Source organism: Corapipo altera, unplaced genomic scaffold, assembly GCF_003945725.1.
Source record: "Corapipo altera isolate COAL_440 unplaced genomic scaffold, ASM394572v1 44, whole genome shotgun sequence".
NCBI classification, from domain to species: Eukaryota; Metazoa; Chordata; class Aves; order Passeriformes; family Pipridae; genus Corapipo; species Corapipo altera.
The window spans coordinates 11,244,369-11,260,222 of NW_020884880.1; the positions used below are offsets into that span (position 1 = coordinate 11,244,369).

At 41.1% G+C, this 15,854-nt stretch overlaps 1 protein-coding gene across 13 annotated transcripts in view; it reads left to right on the forward strand.

The window, feature by feature from the left end:
- Nucleotides 1-339: 339 nt before the first annotated feature.
- MPP6 (membrane palmitoylated protein 6) overlaps nt 340-15,854 on the forward strand; it is a 59,550-nt gene continuing 44,035 nt past the window's right edge. For 11 of the 13 annotated variants that reach the window (XM_027639092.1, XM_027639091.1, XM_027639093.1 and 8 more), the window contains exon 1: nt 340-490. The gene's annotated coding sequence lies outside the window, so the exon portion shown is untranslated. Of the gene's footprint in view, nt 491-680; nt 703-15,854 lie in introns of those variants that run through there. The other 2 variants (XM_027639090.1, XM_027639089.1) reach the window with 2 other exon arrangements.

Here is a 15,854-nt window from a genome sequence, read left to right on the forward strand (position 1 = left end):
TCGCCCTCAGCCCCCGGCACACTCACACAGGCTCTGTCACACGCGAGCTCTCTCACGCACAGTGACACGCGCTCTCACACGCGCCGACCCCTCCCGCCCCCAGCCCTCTCACTCCCGCACGCACACACACACACACACACACACGCACACACGAAGGTGGGGGCCGAGCAGAGGCGCGCGCGCTCCCTCCGGGAGGTGGCTGGAGCGGTGGTGGTGGGGAGGGGTGTGAGCGGGAGGCGCTCGCGCGCGACCGCCGCGGAGGCCGCGCGCGCGCTCGCCGGTGGTGGGCGGGGGAGGAGGAGCGGCGGCGGGAGCGCGTGCCACAGCCACGCCGGCGGCGCGCGCCGAGGCGGGCGCAGAGCGGCTGCGGAGGCACCTCCAGCTCGCGCCGTCCCTCCGGGAGACCCGCGCGCCAGGGATAATCCATGGGGCCGAGCGGCGCCCGCTGAGGGAGGAGGGAACGAGGAGCGGCGGGAGTCGGTGCCGGCCGGTGAGTCCCCGTACCGGCGGGGAGGTCGCGTGTGCGCGGGGGGGGGGGGGGGGGGGGGTTGGTCCACGCTCTTCTCCCCTCCCTCCGAGCCGGCGGGGAAATGGTGGTGGGAGGCGGGGTCCCGCAGCCATCCGGGCCGAGCCACTCGTCCCGGCGGCGGGAGCGGAGGCGCCCCGTGTTCGTGTGGCGTGAGGGGGAAGAGCCGCCCGCAGGTAGCGGGGCCGGGCGGGCCTGCAGGGGAGCGAACATGGCAGCGCCAGAGTCCGGGAAGAGGGATTTTTGCCCCCAGAACGAGGATTAACCCTCCTCCTCCCGCCTCCGGATGCGTCCCCGGGAGACTCGCGCTTCATCTGCCGCTCTGGATTATCCACCCGCTCACCCTCCTTCCCCCACCCCCTTTCCCGGTATTTTCTCTCCTCCTGGAGATTATCAGGTTTCCCGCCCCTCCCTCTCCGGGATCCTCCGCCTCCCCCCCCTCCGAGGGGATTATCTCCCCCCTTCTCTGCAGGATTATCCCCCCGGTTCGCTGTCCCTGTCCCTCACTCCCTGCTTAGGCTCCTCCGCAACCTCGCCTCTCGGGGATTATCTCCTCTCCCTTTGGGGTGATTCTTCCTCTCTTGATCTCTGCCCCGGCCTTTCCCTGCCTATTTTCCTCCCGAGGAAGTCAGCCCTCCCCTTCCGTCTGCTTCTGACTGGGGAAAGGGACGAAAATGTGGTTGTGATCGGGTGGGCAGGAGTTTCCAGCAGTGCTGTCACCTCCTCGGTCGCTGTACGAGTACTACAGGCAAGTGGATGTAGGCGGTAGGAGAGAAGGCACCAGGGATGGATGTGCGGAGCGTGTAGCGGAGTTCAGCCTGTGGCGTTGTGTTCCATATGCAGGAAAATATCTGCACCCTTTCCGCGATGTTACATCTGATGGAGGTGAAGGAGAGCCGGTCTAGATCAGTGCTTTAAAAAGACGCGCATGGCTGAGTGGTAGAGACTGCACGCCAACAGCCTCCGAGTTTCTTTGAGGAAGGTGCAGCGTACAGGAGTAGCATTATAAGTGGGAGGGTGCTTGGTTGACATTGCTGCTGTCCGGGGGTCAAAGCTTACTTGGATAGCTTCTGTCCTGGCTTGCAAGCTGGCTTGGGCTGTTGCTTGGTGGTGAGGAGGAAGAAGGCAGGTGTGTTTTGCTGAGGCTCTGATGCTGATGTGGTTCATTACCGTCAGCATGCTGGCAGAGAAAAAATGAGTGTTCCTAAAGCGGACAGGGAAGGTTTGTGCCATGTGTTTGGCTGCTCTGTAGGTTAAACCAACCTCATCTCATAACCCCTGGTCTTCACGCACGTGGTTTTGCTGGAGGAGAGTTGCAGATCTGGCCATCTTGCAGCACAAGGCCCAGCATTATATCCATTAAACTTCTCCCACTTGGCTTTGAGAGGAGGAGAGGCTGTGAGAAATTGTAGAGAGGCTGGGCAGCTATAAATAGATGTCGGACTAGAGGAGGCTCTGAAATCTTAGCATGCTGCTTCTGAACAGATAGTGTCTGTAAAACTGGTTGGTTTGACACCAGCATCATAATGTTTCCCTTTTTTTCTACTGAGGTAGTTGGCTTTTAACACTTTGAATATGGCTGGACCATACAACATCTGCCAAAAAATTCTTCTTCAAAAGGATATAGACAAAATTCTCATTTACATAAAGTGCTGATAATTGGAGTCTAGTTTGAGCTTATTTAAATGTGATTTTTAAAGGACTCTTCAGAGAAATCTTTCATTTCGTCTTCCCTCCATTGAAATGTTTGGAATTGATGATCTTGCTCTCCTTAATTTGTTTTCAAAGTGTTGCACTATATAGGGTACCTTACTTCCATGTTGCTGTGAAAAATCTGCAGTACTGAGGTATGGCCTCTAGCATTGTTAGGTTTTTATTTTATTATTGAGGTTTTGGAGCTTTTTTGTTTCTTTTCTTTTCTTTCTTTCTTAATGGAATCTTTGACATCTAACCAAAGTGTGTATATTCAGCTTTTTTGAATTCTGAGTGAATTCTGAATTTGTTTTAGATCCTATGCATCACTGCTCTTTCACTTTTTCAGCCTGTCTTGTCAAGAACTAATTAATATGGAAATTATTGACAAAATACTGTACTAGCTCTGTGAAATGGTGTCTGTTTTGCTGCTGTATTAGTGGGCTAACTGCATACCGAGACTCTCTAAAATGATTGTAAAACTGTTACAACCTAAGTTCATTGGACCTTTATTGAACTACCTCTTGTGCCTTTTTTTTTTCTTTAAAAAATAATGGAAGCTATTAACTTAAATCATGGGTTTGTTGTTTTGGTTTGGGGTGTTTGTTTGTTTGTTTTTAATCAAGGAAAAATAAGAAAGAAAGTAATGAAAACATGCCCGGCTAACTGAAAGAGTCTTAGAGAGGATGAATGTCTGCAGGAACCCTGACTTTTAGGACCTTTCTTATTGAAAGCATAAAATTTTAATCTCATCTTTTTTTTTCTTTTTGTGAATTCTTGTATATGCAAACCTCAGGGAGGTAGAAAGGAACAGAAATCTTGGCAATATGACTTACTAGTTTTGGCATTTTTATTTGAGGTTTAACCGTAGTAAGAGCAGGAAAATCAAGTAATCTACAAAATAATTTGGCTTAATTTTGAGCTGTTAAGAATGTGATCAAAACATTATCCTCAAACACTGTTTGTCTTTGGCCAGCATCAAGCTCCAGCTTGGTATTAGGTCCTTGTGTTGGGTATTTCTACAAACAGAAAAAAAGGTCAGTGATCTGGAGAAAACTTTATAGTACCACAATGACAAGAAAAAGACTCTCCAGTGTGTCTTTGTACAGTGTCTCAGTCCCTGAATCATTCTGTTATTCTAAATGCATTTGTTTGTAGAAATTACTTACAGTTTGAGTGCAATTTTATAAAAGTTCAGTGTCCTGCTTTAAACCCATGCTTTCTGCTATAGTTATAGGTGATTTAAAGTTACCATTTGGTGGGACTGTCCCAGGCTCATTACTGCCCTTTGATGCTCCCTGCAGGACACTGATCTCTAGATCAGGGAGTCTTTATGCTGTAGAAAAAGGGGGAGGATGTTCCTTTTACTTAAGAGACAGGTATGCACTTAGGATTGTGATAGTGTTTGTGGTCGTAATTTAGGTGTTGCACTCCCCATACAGATGTGGAATGAATTGTAGTGTCTCAAGATTCGAAAGGTAAAGAACTCAGAAGTTTAAATAAAATGCCCTGTTGTGTTTTGTGTTTGAGGTAAAAATGGATAAAAACTGGAATGAGTTGGCCTGGCTCATGTGGTGAAAACTTGACTTTTTAGAAGCATCTTGCAACTGGAGGGGTACAGACACCATTGGACTTATTTGTCCAATACGAAGTACAAAGTAGAATATGATGGCAGGATTAAGAGTGAGTCTGTTAGTGGGAAAGTGGTTGTACTGTCCATGATGAGAGAAGCAGCTCATAGAAGGTCCTGGAAAAGGGTGAGTTTAATTCAGGCTGACATGTGAGATACAGGTGTGCTGGTCACAAATGCTGTTAGAGGGCTTATCTGAGCCCATGGTCACTATAACCATTTCCAGATGGATCTCAGGTTATACTACAGCAAAACTGTAGTACAAAAAAGCATGGTGATGGTAATGTGCTATGCTGTGGCTTAAAATTGTGTTTTTTCAGAATAAAGCAAGACTGAATTGTGTGGTTATGGCTGATGTCATTCTTACAAGAATAATGGAGATAAAAAAAAGAGAAAGGAGAGGTTAGGGAGAGGTGTTTTTCCATATCAAAAAATTTACATTCTTATTTTGGGTTAATTAGAGTCTTTTAAAGCTGTAGCCATTTCACAACATGTGTTCAATAATAAAAACTTAAAAGTGGGAGGTTCTCTACTTGTACCATCGTGTTTAATTATTTTCAAGGTCTCTGGCTTAAAGGAAAAAAGGTGTTACATACTGAGAATGCTTCATATTAGCAACCATTCTGTGAGATTTGCACATCAGTTATTTAAAGAACTTGTTCTAATGTTAGTGTCCAGGTCTCATGAAGGGATAGTGGCAATCAGCAAGATACTGAAATAAGATGACATTTCAGATTTACTAGCAAAAAATATTATTTAAGAAATTACTTATACATGTTTTTTAGGAGTATTAATTAGTTTGCATTCTGACAGGCAACTGTTTGAGAGCAGGGACTTTGTGAAATCTGTGGGAACTGCAGGGAATGGCAGAGGTTTCTGCAGACTTGTGTTTGGGACATGACACGTGATGACACGTCACACGCAAAGTCTTCGCATCTTACACAAAAATCATTGCTCTTTTACTTACCCAAATCCCAAAGTTTCAAATTACTGTTTCAGTTAAATTCATTTTTCCAGTAGATGGAAACACAACTGTTGATTTCAAGTAAGCTTAAGCTTTTACTTTTTTATTGCAAATATTTTGTCAAGACTGTTGAAATAATGAAAATTAGAACATAAGAAAAAAATTTTTATTTTAAGATAGTCCATTTGATCTTCTTTTAGTGAAGTAGTGTTGGCATTCAAATATTGTTTTTGTAGAAAGTGTCTACTCCAATAGTTTGGTTTTAATTTTCTAATTAAAACCTTATCTCCACCCAATGGTCATATGTGCATGAGTGATACCTTTTTAATGTCTAAACATAGGATGGGGAAAAGTAGATTGAGGGTAAATGAGACTGAGGGTAAAATGATTGGGTAAAGTTTGGTTTGTAAGACTAGTAGCACAATGTAGGTAGGGAGCACTCAAGTAAACCAGCAGGGGAATAAAAGAAAAATGTATCAGCCATTCTGTTATTCCATTCCTTGATAATTTTTTTTTAAAATATTTGATTCCGTGTTCATTCATTAGTTGTTCAGGGATCTGCATGCAGGTATGATGTGAGAGGTTTTGTGTGTAAAACATGTCAGCAACTTTTTATGTGACATTGATTTATTTTTTTAACAAGTCGGTGGGCCAATTGGTAAGTCAGCCTTTACGTATCTTGTTAGAATTCCACCCCATGCCTTTCCTGATCCTCTGTTGAAGTTTACAGGAGTCTTTTTGGCAAGATGAAACTGCTTATGCAGCAGAAGTTCTGAAACTGGGAAGGCAAACCGTAGTCTAGTGAATGAAGTGAGGGAAAAGTTTTATTTCTCCTTTCCAAGCACTTCTGGCGTGTACTGTATTGTGAGCTGTTGTTCTGTAGCAAAGCACAGTGTTGCTGGACAGAAATTACTTGAACAATACTAAGTTTGCCGTAGTCATACTGCTGCTTACAGCTTCACATGCATTTTTTGGGTCACTAGAAGGAGGTGTAATTAACAATTTAAAGTTCAGTTTACGCATTCTTTGGTAAAGAACACGAGGGCAGGGAGAAGTCAGTAAGTGAAACTTAATGTTCATGGCGTGTGCGATGGTAAGGCAGTCATCTGAATTCAAATCAGGCAGGCAGCTGTGCTTCCCAGATCTACTGCTACGGCTTTGCTGCTTACACTAGATTGGGTGTGCAACAACAAAATGGGATGAGCAGGGCTTGATTTGGTCACTTCTGACCAGTGCAGCTGCTTTATATAGATTTAATATTTGCTCTATTTAAACAACTTCCAGAAGTGTATTGCTTGATGTAGCTGGCATTTGTCATATGTGATCTTCCCTCAGAGGACAAACTCTGTGTGTACACTGCTACGTGTGGTATTTAAAACAGGGTTCAAGTGAGGCTTATTTATGAAGTGAAACGGGTGATACTGGGGCTGGCTCTGTGATTTTTGTTTTGTTCTTTCATAGCTTTCTGTGCGGTGCCCCACTTGCTGCATGGATAAAATTTAACCTTAGCATGAGCCCGTTGTGTGAGAGGAGTTGTCCATCATTAGCTCTGTGATAATCTTAGAGGTGTCGTGGCTCAAGGGGGTTTAAATGAACAGACTACCTTTGAGTTACTGTGCTTTGGGAAGCAAGATAAACTGGTAACCAGTGTTGCTGGGTTTTAAACAGCACTTCTGTAAAATTAGCTGGTCACACAGAGGTAATGATTGTGCTTGAGTTACTCTGACTGATGGTTCTGAATCCTCATCATTCTGCTGCTGCCTGCGGGGATCACATCCGCTTCGTGTTCCCATTGGTAGAAGGGAAAAATGTTTGGACAGTTTTGAGGACAGGCCATAAATGCAGTAAGAGAAAGGGTGGGAAAGGAGTTGGAGAGCGCTGAAGAGTTGGCAGTCAAATTGTCCCTTGAGTTTGACACATAATTCAATAGGAAAAAATCTGTCCATCCATCTGTCTGTCTGCACCTCCACCACCATTCCCCTGCTTATCTCCCAAGAGGTAGATCTTAGGGATCCAGGCATTGTTAGAAATCTTGCTGTTGGGATGGGAGAATAACGGGGTGTGTACACTGGTGAGAAGGGTAAGAGGATTTGGATGTTGTTAAAAGGTGCAGAAAGGTGTTTTTTGTTTAGTGATTTCCAAGTGTGGAGCCCGAACGCTCCGGGTCTCCTCAGAAAGGTGGCTCGAGCGCGCCCTCCAGTGTCCACACTGGGACAGCGGCGCCGGGACGCGCCCGGGGCTGCCGGAGCCACCGCTCTGAGTGAGTGACAGAAGCAAGCTCCGGTTGTGCGGGTGCCTGCTTGCTTGACTGATTACACTGATAAATAAGCCGCGGCTTCTTTACAAATAAGTAGATAAATGCATTAAAAAAAAAAAAATCTGCTGTAGCCAGAACGTGATGCAGTTAGAAGGCTTGCTCTGGTAGTTGGATCAAGAAGTGACTCCTATCCAGTAATCTATTAGTTGAGGAAACTGGTGCAGTCTCTTTGCTGGGACCACTTGTGCTGTCACCTGGAAGCATGCAAGTTTGCTGCTGAATGGAATTTATTAGCTATGAATTGAAGCGTGCACATTTAACTGTCAGATCTTGGCAAATAACTGCAAACAGCACGGACTAACTAGACAGCAGCAGAATGAAATGTGTAGTTCTTACCAAGTTTACCATACAGTTCTCAGTCTTAGGTCAGATTCCATGCTGTTCAGGAACACAGCAGGGACTTTCTGAGGGAAGAACTTCATCGGTACTAATGAGTAGGAAATGGAAAAGAGAAGGGTGGACTATTCAGCAGCTGGACTCCTAATAAAGTGGAAGGTCTCAAGGTGTATTGTCGTAAGTAATTTGAGATTTCCAAGATTTCATAGATGTTTCATGGATGATTTCAAGTTTCTAGTATTGTTTTGATTTGTTTCTTTCTAACTGTTCAAAACCTGAGCTTCTGGCTCTTAGTAGAGGTGTTTTTTTAGACAAGGCGTAAGGTTAGGCCTTGTTTGACCACACATCTTATTTCTCCATAAAGCTACCAAACTATTTTGAAACAGTTATATCACAGTGAGACTGTCAGAATGGTCCTCTTAGGTCTTGCTATTAACTAGAGTTGTTGAAATAAAACACTTCATTAAGTAAGTTTAAACTCATAAGAATATAGTGTTTGGTGTTCTTTTTAAAGTAATCTCGTTTGTAAAGTATGGCAAAAATCTACATAGAGAAGCTTTCAGTGAAACCCATAGGAATTCTTTCTTTAGAATAATAAAAATTAGTATAATTACAAATTTGGCAAGAAGTACTTTTATAAGACGTTCCAGAGCAATCTGCTCCTTAGCTTAGAATGTATGGGCACTATATGGAAAAGTGCAACTGTGTGTCTGTTCTTACTTGACATCTGGTGTGATACAGTCTTACCAGTTACATGTATCTGGTTGCCACCACCAAGAAAGACCTTATACAGAGTATGTACTTTTGTACTCAAAAGTTCTTTTCTCAGTATGTATGTCATTGTGAGGGTTTTACACATTTCAAATAATAATAAAAAAATAAAATCCCTTGGGCCTCCCTACCCTAGGCATAAGTGATTTCACTTTAGAAATATAATTACTGTACTTCCAGAAGGTAATCTCTCTGGACAGCTATAGACTAGTTTGAATTAGATTACTCTGGTTTTTCCTCCAGGGTGAGTTAATACATTGAGTTTTATTTTTCTGTAATTACTTCAAAATTCAGATCACTTCTAATGCTTGCTATTCTTCCTTATTACTAGATTGGGATATCTAAGAGTACTTGCATTTGAAAAGTTAACATCAACTTTTTTTTACCTGTAACTTTATTTCTTTCAGGTAGGTATCTGCTCTACTTCTCAGCTTCATACAACTTATGTTGTACTCATTTAGACTCAGTTGTAGAGTTTCTTAATTTGAAAATACTGGAAATATTTACTTAATAAGCAGAGAGTAAGCACACTGAATCTTTCAGCTGTGACATTTAAACAAGTCTAGCTAAAGCAATGTTTTTGTTAAATCTGTATTTCCAGAGTTCTGCATTTGCAAACCTTTCAAGTAGTTTGGCAGCAAGCTGCATGGATAAAACAAGTTACTACTTTTACCTCTATTGCAAAATCTTAGGACAGAAAGCCAGTCAGTATGAAAAAAACAGAGAAGCAGAGTCAGTCGTGGGAGATACTCGGTCAAGAAAATGTTTTTCCCATTTTTTTCATGAACTTCAGCAGGAAGTGCAAATCTCTGGGTAGATGACTGTGAACCCCTGTGGGACACTAATTCCAAAATGCAAATGCTTTTATATAAATGACCTGTTTCTCTGTGGATTTTGGTTAGTTTAAAAAGTAGCAGTACACTTAAGCACTAAATGAGAGAAATCTACAGAGATGAATTTGTAAGTGAACCTCGTTGTTTGATAATATAGTGCTGTTTTGAAATAGAAGAAAATCTTTGCTGTTTTGAGGTCTCAGGACATGACTTCCTGGTTGTGTTGAATACAGGACTAGCCAAGATATCTGTAGAGGCAGTTCATTTTGGTTCTGTAGTTGGCATCTGGTATCAAAGTGCGGGAGTGTTATGTACTAATGCAAGATTTGTCCTGCAGCCTAGCTGCATAACACCTGAGTCCATTGCAAATCTGAAAGTATTGCTCTTAATACAGTAGGTTTTCAAATAATGACACCTCTCATTGGGTCGAACTGAAGGTCCATCTAACTCCTTTTTACAGCATGCAGTACAACTTCTGAAACCATTCAGAGCCTATCAGGAGCTCCTGTTAACATTATCTCTGAGCAGATTTTCAAGACGGCGGAAGTCATGGATGTCTCTAGATGAGAAGGAGCTGGAGCCAGAAAATTTAGTGTGTGGATAGCCTTTAATTCAGCTTCCAGATAGGGATAAAGAAGCATAAAATGATCCCTGAGTGCCTAGACATCATTAGCCAAAAACGGGTGAAGAATTTCGTTGTGCTAATCTGCAAGAGTGTCAGAATCCAAAATTTAATGCGTTGTTCACGACTAAAATAACATCTTATGTAATTGCCCTGGGCCTGCACATTAACAGCTTCCTAAAAGATCTGGTAGCTTTGCAGAGGGGATTGAAAACTAAGACAGCAGAATGACTGATAATGATAAAGATGTAAGACTTGAAGATCTCCAGAAAGTCCATCCCTTTCTAAACAACAGATAACACACTTGCCACACTTTCTCTGCTTTTCTGCAAGTCATAAGGGAGCCAGTGTAAGTGCAAGAGGATGAACTACAATACCAGGCACAGATTAGCAGCTATGGGTATGGCTACCTGTAAGCAAAGGATTCCATTTCCCTAATATTGCACTGAAGGAAGACCTTGTATCAGGACCCTTCTCCTGTTTGATGTGATCTTGCTCTACATTAAGGTATTACCCAGGGTTGTTAGCAGTAATCGGTTGTAAGTGGCAGTTCAGTCCTTTAAATGCCCTTTAAAAATATGTTTATTTTATTTTGTTTGTATGTGTACATATGACTGTATGTATATGTATACATAAATAAAAGGAGGAAATTTTTAATAAAATATGGTATTTTATATATATGTGTAGAGATGCATGTGTGTATATAAAAAGAGCACTTGTCTCTAGACAGGAAGCCCAGCATCTGTGAGCTGACTAGGAAAGCATAAAAGCAAAGTAAGCATACATAACATTTTCCCCAGGTGATCTCCCAGAATCCAGCTAATATTTAACTTTAAGATTTTTTAACCAAATTAGGTTTGTGGGTTGCTTATGTAATTTGTGTTGTGTGCTTTTGCTATTCAAGATGCTTCCATTTCAAAACTAGTCTCAACTTCCTAATGGACTAGTATTCATACATAAATTGCTACTGAGCACTGGAGATCTGTTTGATTAAACATGAGAAACTCTTATCCTTGGATTGGATTACTGTTTAGTTTCTTTAAATAATTGACATGGTTTTTCACTGAAGTGCTTGATAACTGAGATGTGATATGTGTATCATTGCAGCCTACTGTGAAGATTGAGCCAGTGCTAGTTCTTGTTTCGGTAACAGAGCTGGTGGCAAGTTTACAGCAGATTAATGATTACCCATATATTAGTTTCGGAAGCATGTCAGACTGACCAGGATGCCCACAGATTGTTCTTTGGTTGGCCATTGCTCCATTCTGCCTAATAATGTGTCCAGGTGGAACAGCAGAAATAGATGTTTAGCCTCCAAACACTGGAACCTCTATGCCTTTACATATTCACCTGCTCTCCAGGGCTGCTGGCACCCTGTGAGAGGCTGGACCTAGCTTTGGCCAAGATCCTGGCGTGGCTTTAAAGGTTCTTCTGCTTTCAGTGTGGGGTTTTAATGAACACAGACAGATACTGTGTGTGTAATGGGACTAAAGGAATAACATTTTAATAGTTTGAATTTTGGGTTGGTTGGTCTCTGAGCCCTTCTAACTTACATGTCTGTGCTGATAACAGGTGATAACTTCCATGTCTATGCTGATAAACTAAAGGGAAGAGTTCTGGATTAGCAATAAAAGTGCTCTTTCAAGTCAGACTGACAGTATGGTATCTTGTACCTGGCAACATCTTCAACTGATCTGTGGAAATGCATAGATAATATGGAAACAGATCACTGCTTCAGATTGCTTTCATTAAAAAACATTCTTCCTAAAGTCTCTCCTCACATGGTCCTATATCTGTACTCAGAATTGGGAACAAACTGTAGCAACTGGCTCATCTTTCACTTACTTCAGTCATTCTACAGGTAGCTAGCAGTTTGTTACATTCAGTATTACCTGGAAAACACTTCCAATTTGACAGTAAAGACTTTTAAGCTTCTAGATTCAGTCCTGTGATCCCAGTAAGAAGGATGGAGTCAGGAGTTCTAGACCTCCTTGTGTTAACAGTGAACAGGAATGTATTTTGTTCAGTGAAATCTGCTTAATGTGAGATCTTAGAATCCAAGCAGAATAACAGCGTAGCGCTATAGAGATAGTTCCTACTACCTGTTGGAAATGTGGTATCAAGGACTCAGAGAGATGTAAAGAGCTCTTTCCTCTTATTTTTCACTCTGTTATCTTTTCATTTGTTGGTAAAAGTCAAGGTTCTCATGTTTGTTCCCTTCATCAGTCGGTTGAAGAGGCAATAAAGAAGCACTGTCCCAATACAGTTGTCTAAAAAAGTTTTAAAAAACACTTTTTCAAGCTGATTTTCCTATTACCTTTTAAGAAGAAGTGTAATCATTGGCAAACCCCCAGTTTGGCCTAAGTGGAATGCAGAAGCTCTCAGGCTTAACATGAGTTGGTAAGTGTATAAAACCAAGAGCAGTTCCATCACCAAGAACTTGATCTAAGCTTTTGGAGGTACTCTTTCTTCTTGGGAGAAGAGACTTTGATAGTGGTAGGTAAAACAAACAAATAATTATGGTAGAGTTTTTTAAATTTAGTTTAGAAATAATGTAACAATGGAGTTCAGAAAAAATTGACTGAATTTTTTTATCCCAAGTTGCACTAGGAGGGCAGGTTTTCCTCTAATTATTGGTATGTCTTCCTCAGAGAAAAGATGATGGTATAGCTAACTTCTGTTCTCAAAACCAGGTATAATAAGTGAGACTTGAACAGACTGGTGTTTTCTCTTGCTGAAGAAATAGATCCTTCAGAAAAAAAACTTATATAAAGTGCAGCATGCATATACTTCTTATATAGAAATAGGAGAAAAAAGAGAAGTAAAATTTACCAGCTATACATTGAATATTGTCTTTTCAAGTGAAGCCCAAAAATACTTTTGCACATCTGAAGATGTTGAATGCATCATAAATCTCAGCTAATATTGTCTAGAATTGCTATACTTGGTTATCTGTGACCAAAATTAGAATCCTGCTAAAGCTTCTGTTACATACTTTTTAGAGTTCATTGGCAGCTTTGGCTGAGTTACAATGAAGAGGAAGGCAAAAGAAGTGAGGAGTCATGAGGACTCTAGATCCTGACCATCTTACTTTAAAATAGAATTTAAACTGTTAGAAAAATCTCTAAATGTCTAGAGCACAGGTTCTTTTTAATCAAACTGCTCATGGTTTTTATGCAGCTAAGCTGCCGTTTTGGTTTTCTGCTGTTTCTTAAACATTTTTGTATACTTGGGAAACATTAGGAGTACTTTCTTGAGTGAACAGAAATATGCAATGAATGGAAGGAGAGCGGAAAATATCTTGAGTATGTATGAACCAAATGGGTTAATCAAGACTTATACTGTGTGACATAAGGAAATATAAGGAATTAAGGAAATATATGCTAATACCTCTTGTCAGCCTATTTTGAGGGGATCTGAACACATAAACCTCCGAATGAGTCTTTCATTCAAGTAGGTCACTTCCTTTTTGCTTTTTTTTTTCCCTGGAATAATTCCCTAAACCAACTTCAACAGATGCCTTAACTTTGAAGTCACAGGGACTACTTGCTTGCTTGCAGGTGAACATACAATTAAATGCTTTCCAATAATATTTTAGCAAATTCCACTTCTCTCTAATATTGTCTAACCCAACTTTTTTAAAGTCAGCGGGCTGAAAGAGGAGCACAGTGAGTGGCAAGTTGAACCTACTCAGCTTTGGGAACCTCTCTTTCTTTCTCATCAAGGAAGAAGTGTAATGTCATCTTCCAGGTAAAAGTGCCAGGCTGTGTACATGAAGACAGGGGGAGCAGGTGACAGTGCCATTTAAACACCCCTTCCAGCATGGTATAAGCACCATGTTTTAGTGCTAGACTGTGTACAAAAAGGACAGACCAGGCATGGTTTCCTGGGCCACCAGCTGGAACGTATCTTATAACATTTCACATTTTTTCTTTTTTCTTCTGATCCATTCCTTTTGTTGTATCTAGTTTTTCTAACTTCATCATAATGTGTTGCCTACTTTCTAGCCATTTTTTTCCCTTTTATTCAATAAATTTTCAAATAATTCACTATTAAATAAGTGTTTGGGACTCTGCGTCTCAAACAAAATTTTAGTTTTATTTATGTATGTGTTGGAGAGATGACCAACTCTTCTGTGTATGGTAGGGTTTAAATTTTGGCTAAATGTTTTAAACACTGATGTTGAGGTGTGTGCATATGCATATGTTACGATGGCTGGTTTAAACTGGAAAAGATGACTGTAAAAAAACCCATGAGAGATAATCTGACTCTAAGATGATCTTGAATTTCTGCATCTCGGTGGTGTTTAAACTCATTAAAATATATTTTCCACCCCTTCCAAAATATAATCAAAAAACCTTCACAGGATTAAAGTCAGTTTTTCTAGAGACATCTTTTACGAAGTGTCAGGAGTGGTGTGTCTGTAAGTTTGTTTGGGATGCTCTTGTGGTGGTATGTGTCTTTTGCGGAATCTGTTTCCCTTCCTCAGAAGTCATAGGACACTGTGTGCTATTGGCTTTGCTGTGAGTGCTGTAGATTCAAGTAAAAATGTTTGGGGAAAGCAAGAATGTCTCGGATGCAGTTGCAGTGATATTTCCACGCTTCAAATTTGTGGTAGAGTCTTGCAGCTGTGCTGCACTGTGCACTTCTCATCTTGTCAGTCTTTGCATTGTTTTTCTGTATCTATCACACAGAAAAATCTGTATCCACCTGTTCTTAGCAAGCCCCATAACTGAAGAGCAAGGCTGGTAGAATTACTGTATTGATTATTTTATTAAGTCTTGAACTTAAGATAGTCTTCCTGATAATTTAAAATGAGAGCTCTGACATGTGTGCACATACAGCACTGTGTGAATGTTCCTTCATCACAAAAAGATACCTGGTTAGGTTCAGGTGTCTGTCTGGAACAAGAACTGTCTGCTGAGTGATGGACTTCATTAAAGAATTAGGAAAACTGACAGGCAGTGCTTTATCTGTAAGGCTTTGGTAAAAAGTCTTTAGGGGAAGGGTTCTACAGTATCCTATTGTTCGTATTGTGTTCAGAATGGATGAAAATGTTTTTCAGTTTATATTGAAGTTTCTGGTTTGCTCATGAAACCAGGAGATTACAGGGCTTTTTGGTGCACTCTGCTTTGACTTGTTTGATATGCTAACAATTCAATTATTTAGCACAGGAAGATTGCTTCTGAGCACATGTGAAATTTATGTAATTGCATTGTGAATTTCAAGTACTTAGAATGTATATAAAAAAATTATCATGAGACTATTTAATTCTCTACCCTTTCAGCCATAATTTAATCCTGTGTTGAGCCAACGCAATGCATGCTTGATTGTATCTTTATCCTTCATAGCCCTTGATGTCCATTGTTCTGAACAGGGAGATGGTAATTAATTTTTGAAAAGAAATTTTCAGTACAGACACCTGGCTTCTTTTTTGAACTACTGGCAGAAGCTCATTCAAACCAGTCTCTTTGGTATTAAAAGGCAAGTGTTGATTCCTTCTGTGTGAAAGTTGGCTTGTCTGGGTCTGAACTTGTGCTGAGAAGTGATGTGGTATTTAAATCCTGACGCTGTATTTGGAAAAACAGAATCTCTGCCAGAGTTTCTGCAATTGAGAAAGCTTCTTTCATGTTTCAACTGCTTCAGTCATTGAACACAAATTCCTTCTTATGGGATCAAATGTGATTGCTATTTTCTGCCATGACAAGTACTCGGTGCCATCAGTAAGCTTGATTTGTAGAAAGGCTATTATGCTAATGAAAATAAAAAATAAATCTCTAAGCAGTATGGTATTATTATTGCTAAGGTCTCTTCCAAACTGATCATTCCAAAGGGAGTTTCAACATGAAGATCTGATGCTTCTAATGCACCTCTCTATGTGCAGGTTGATGGTAGTAGGTGGACCCGCAATCCAGTGGTTGCTTGCCAGGCTGCTGGGCTTGTGCCTTTGTTAGTGTGCCACTGGATCTGTCCGGGGACGGATGTTCTGGCAGTCTACCTGCATGGGGTTTACTTTATTAGATCTGTTTGTTCAACCTAGTTTTCCCTCATCACTGGACCAAAAACCAAGCTAAAGTCCAGCATGTGACCTTACAGCTTAGCACGCACTTGTAGCTAACTCGTAGGATGCATGTAACTGAACTATCAGGTTCTGTTGATTTAG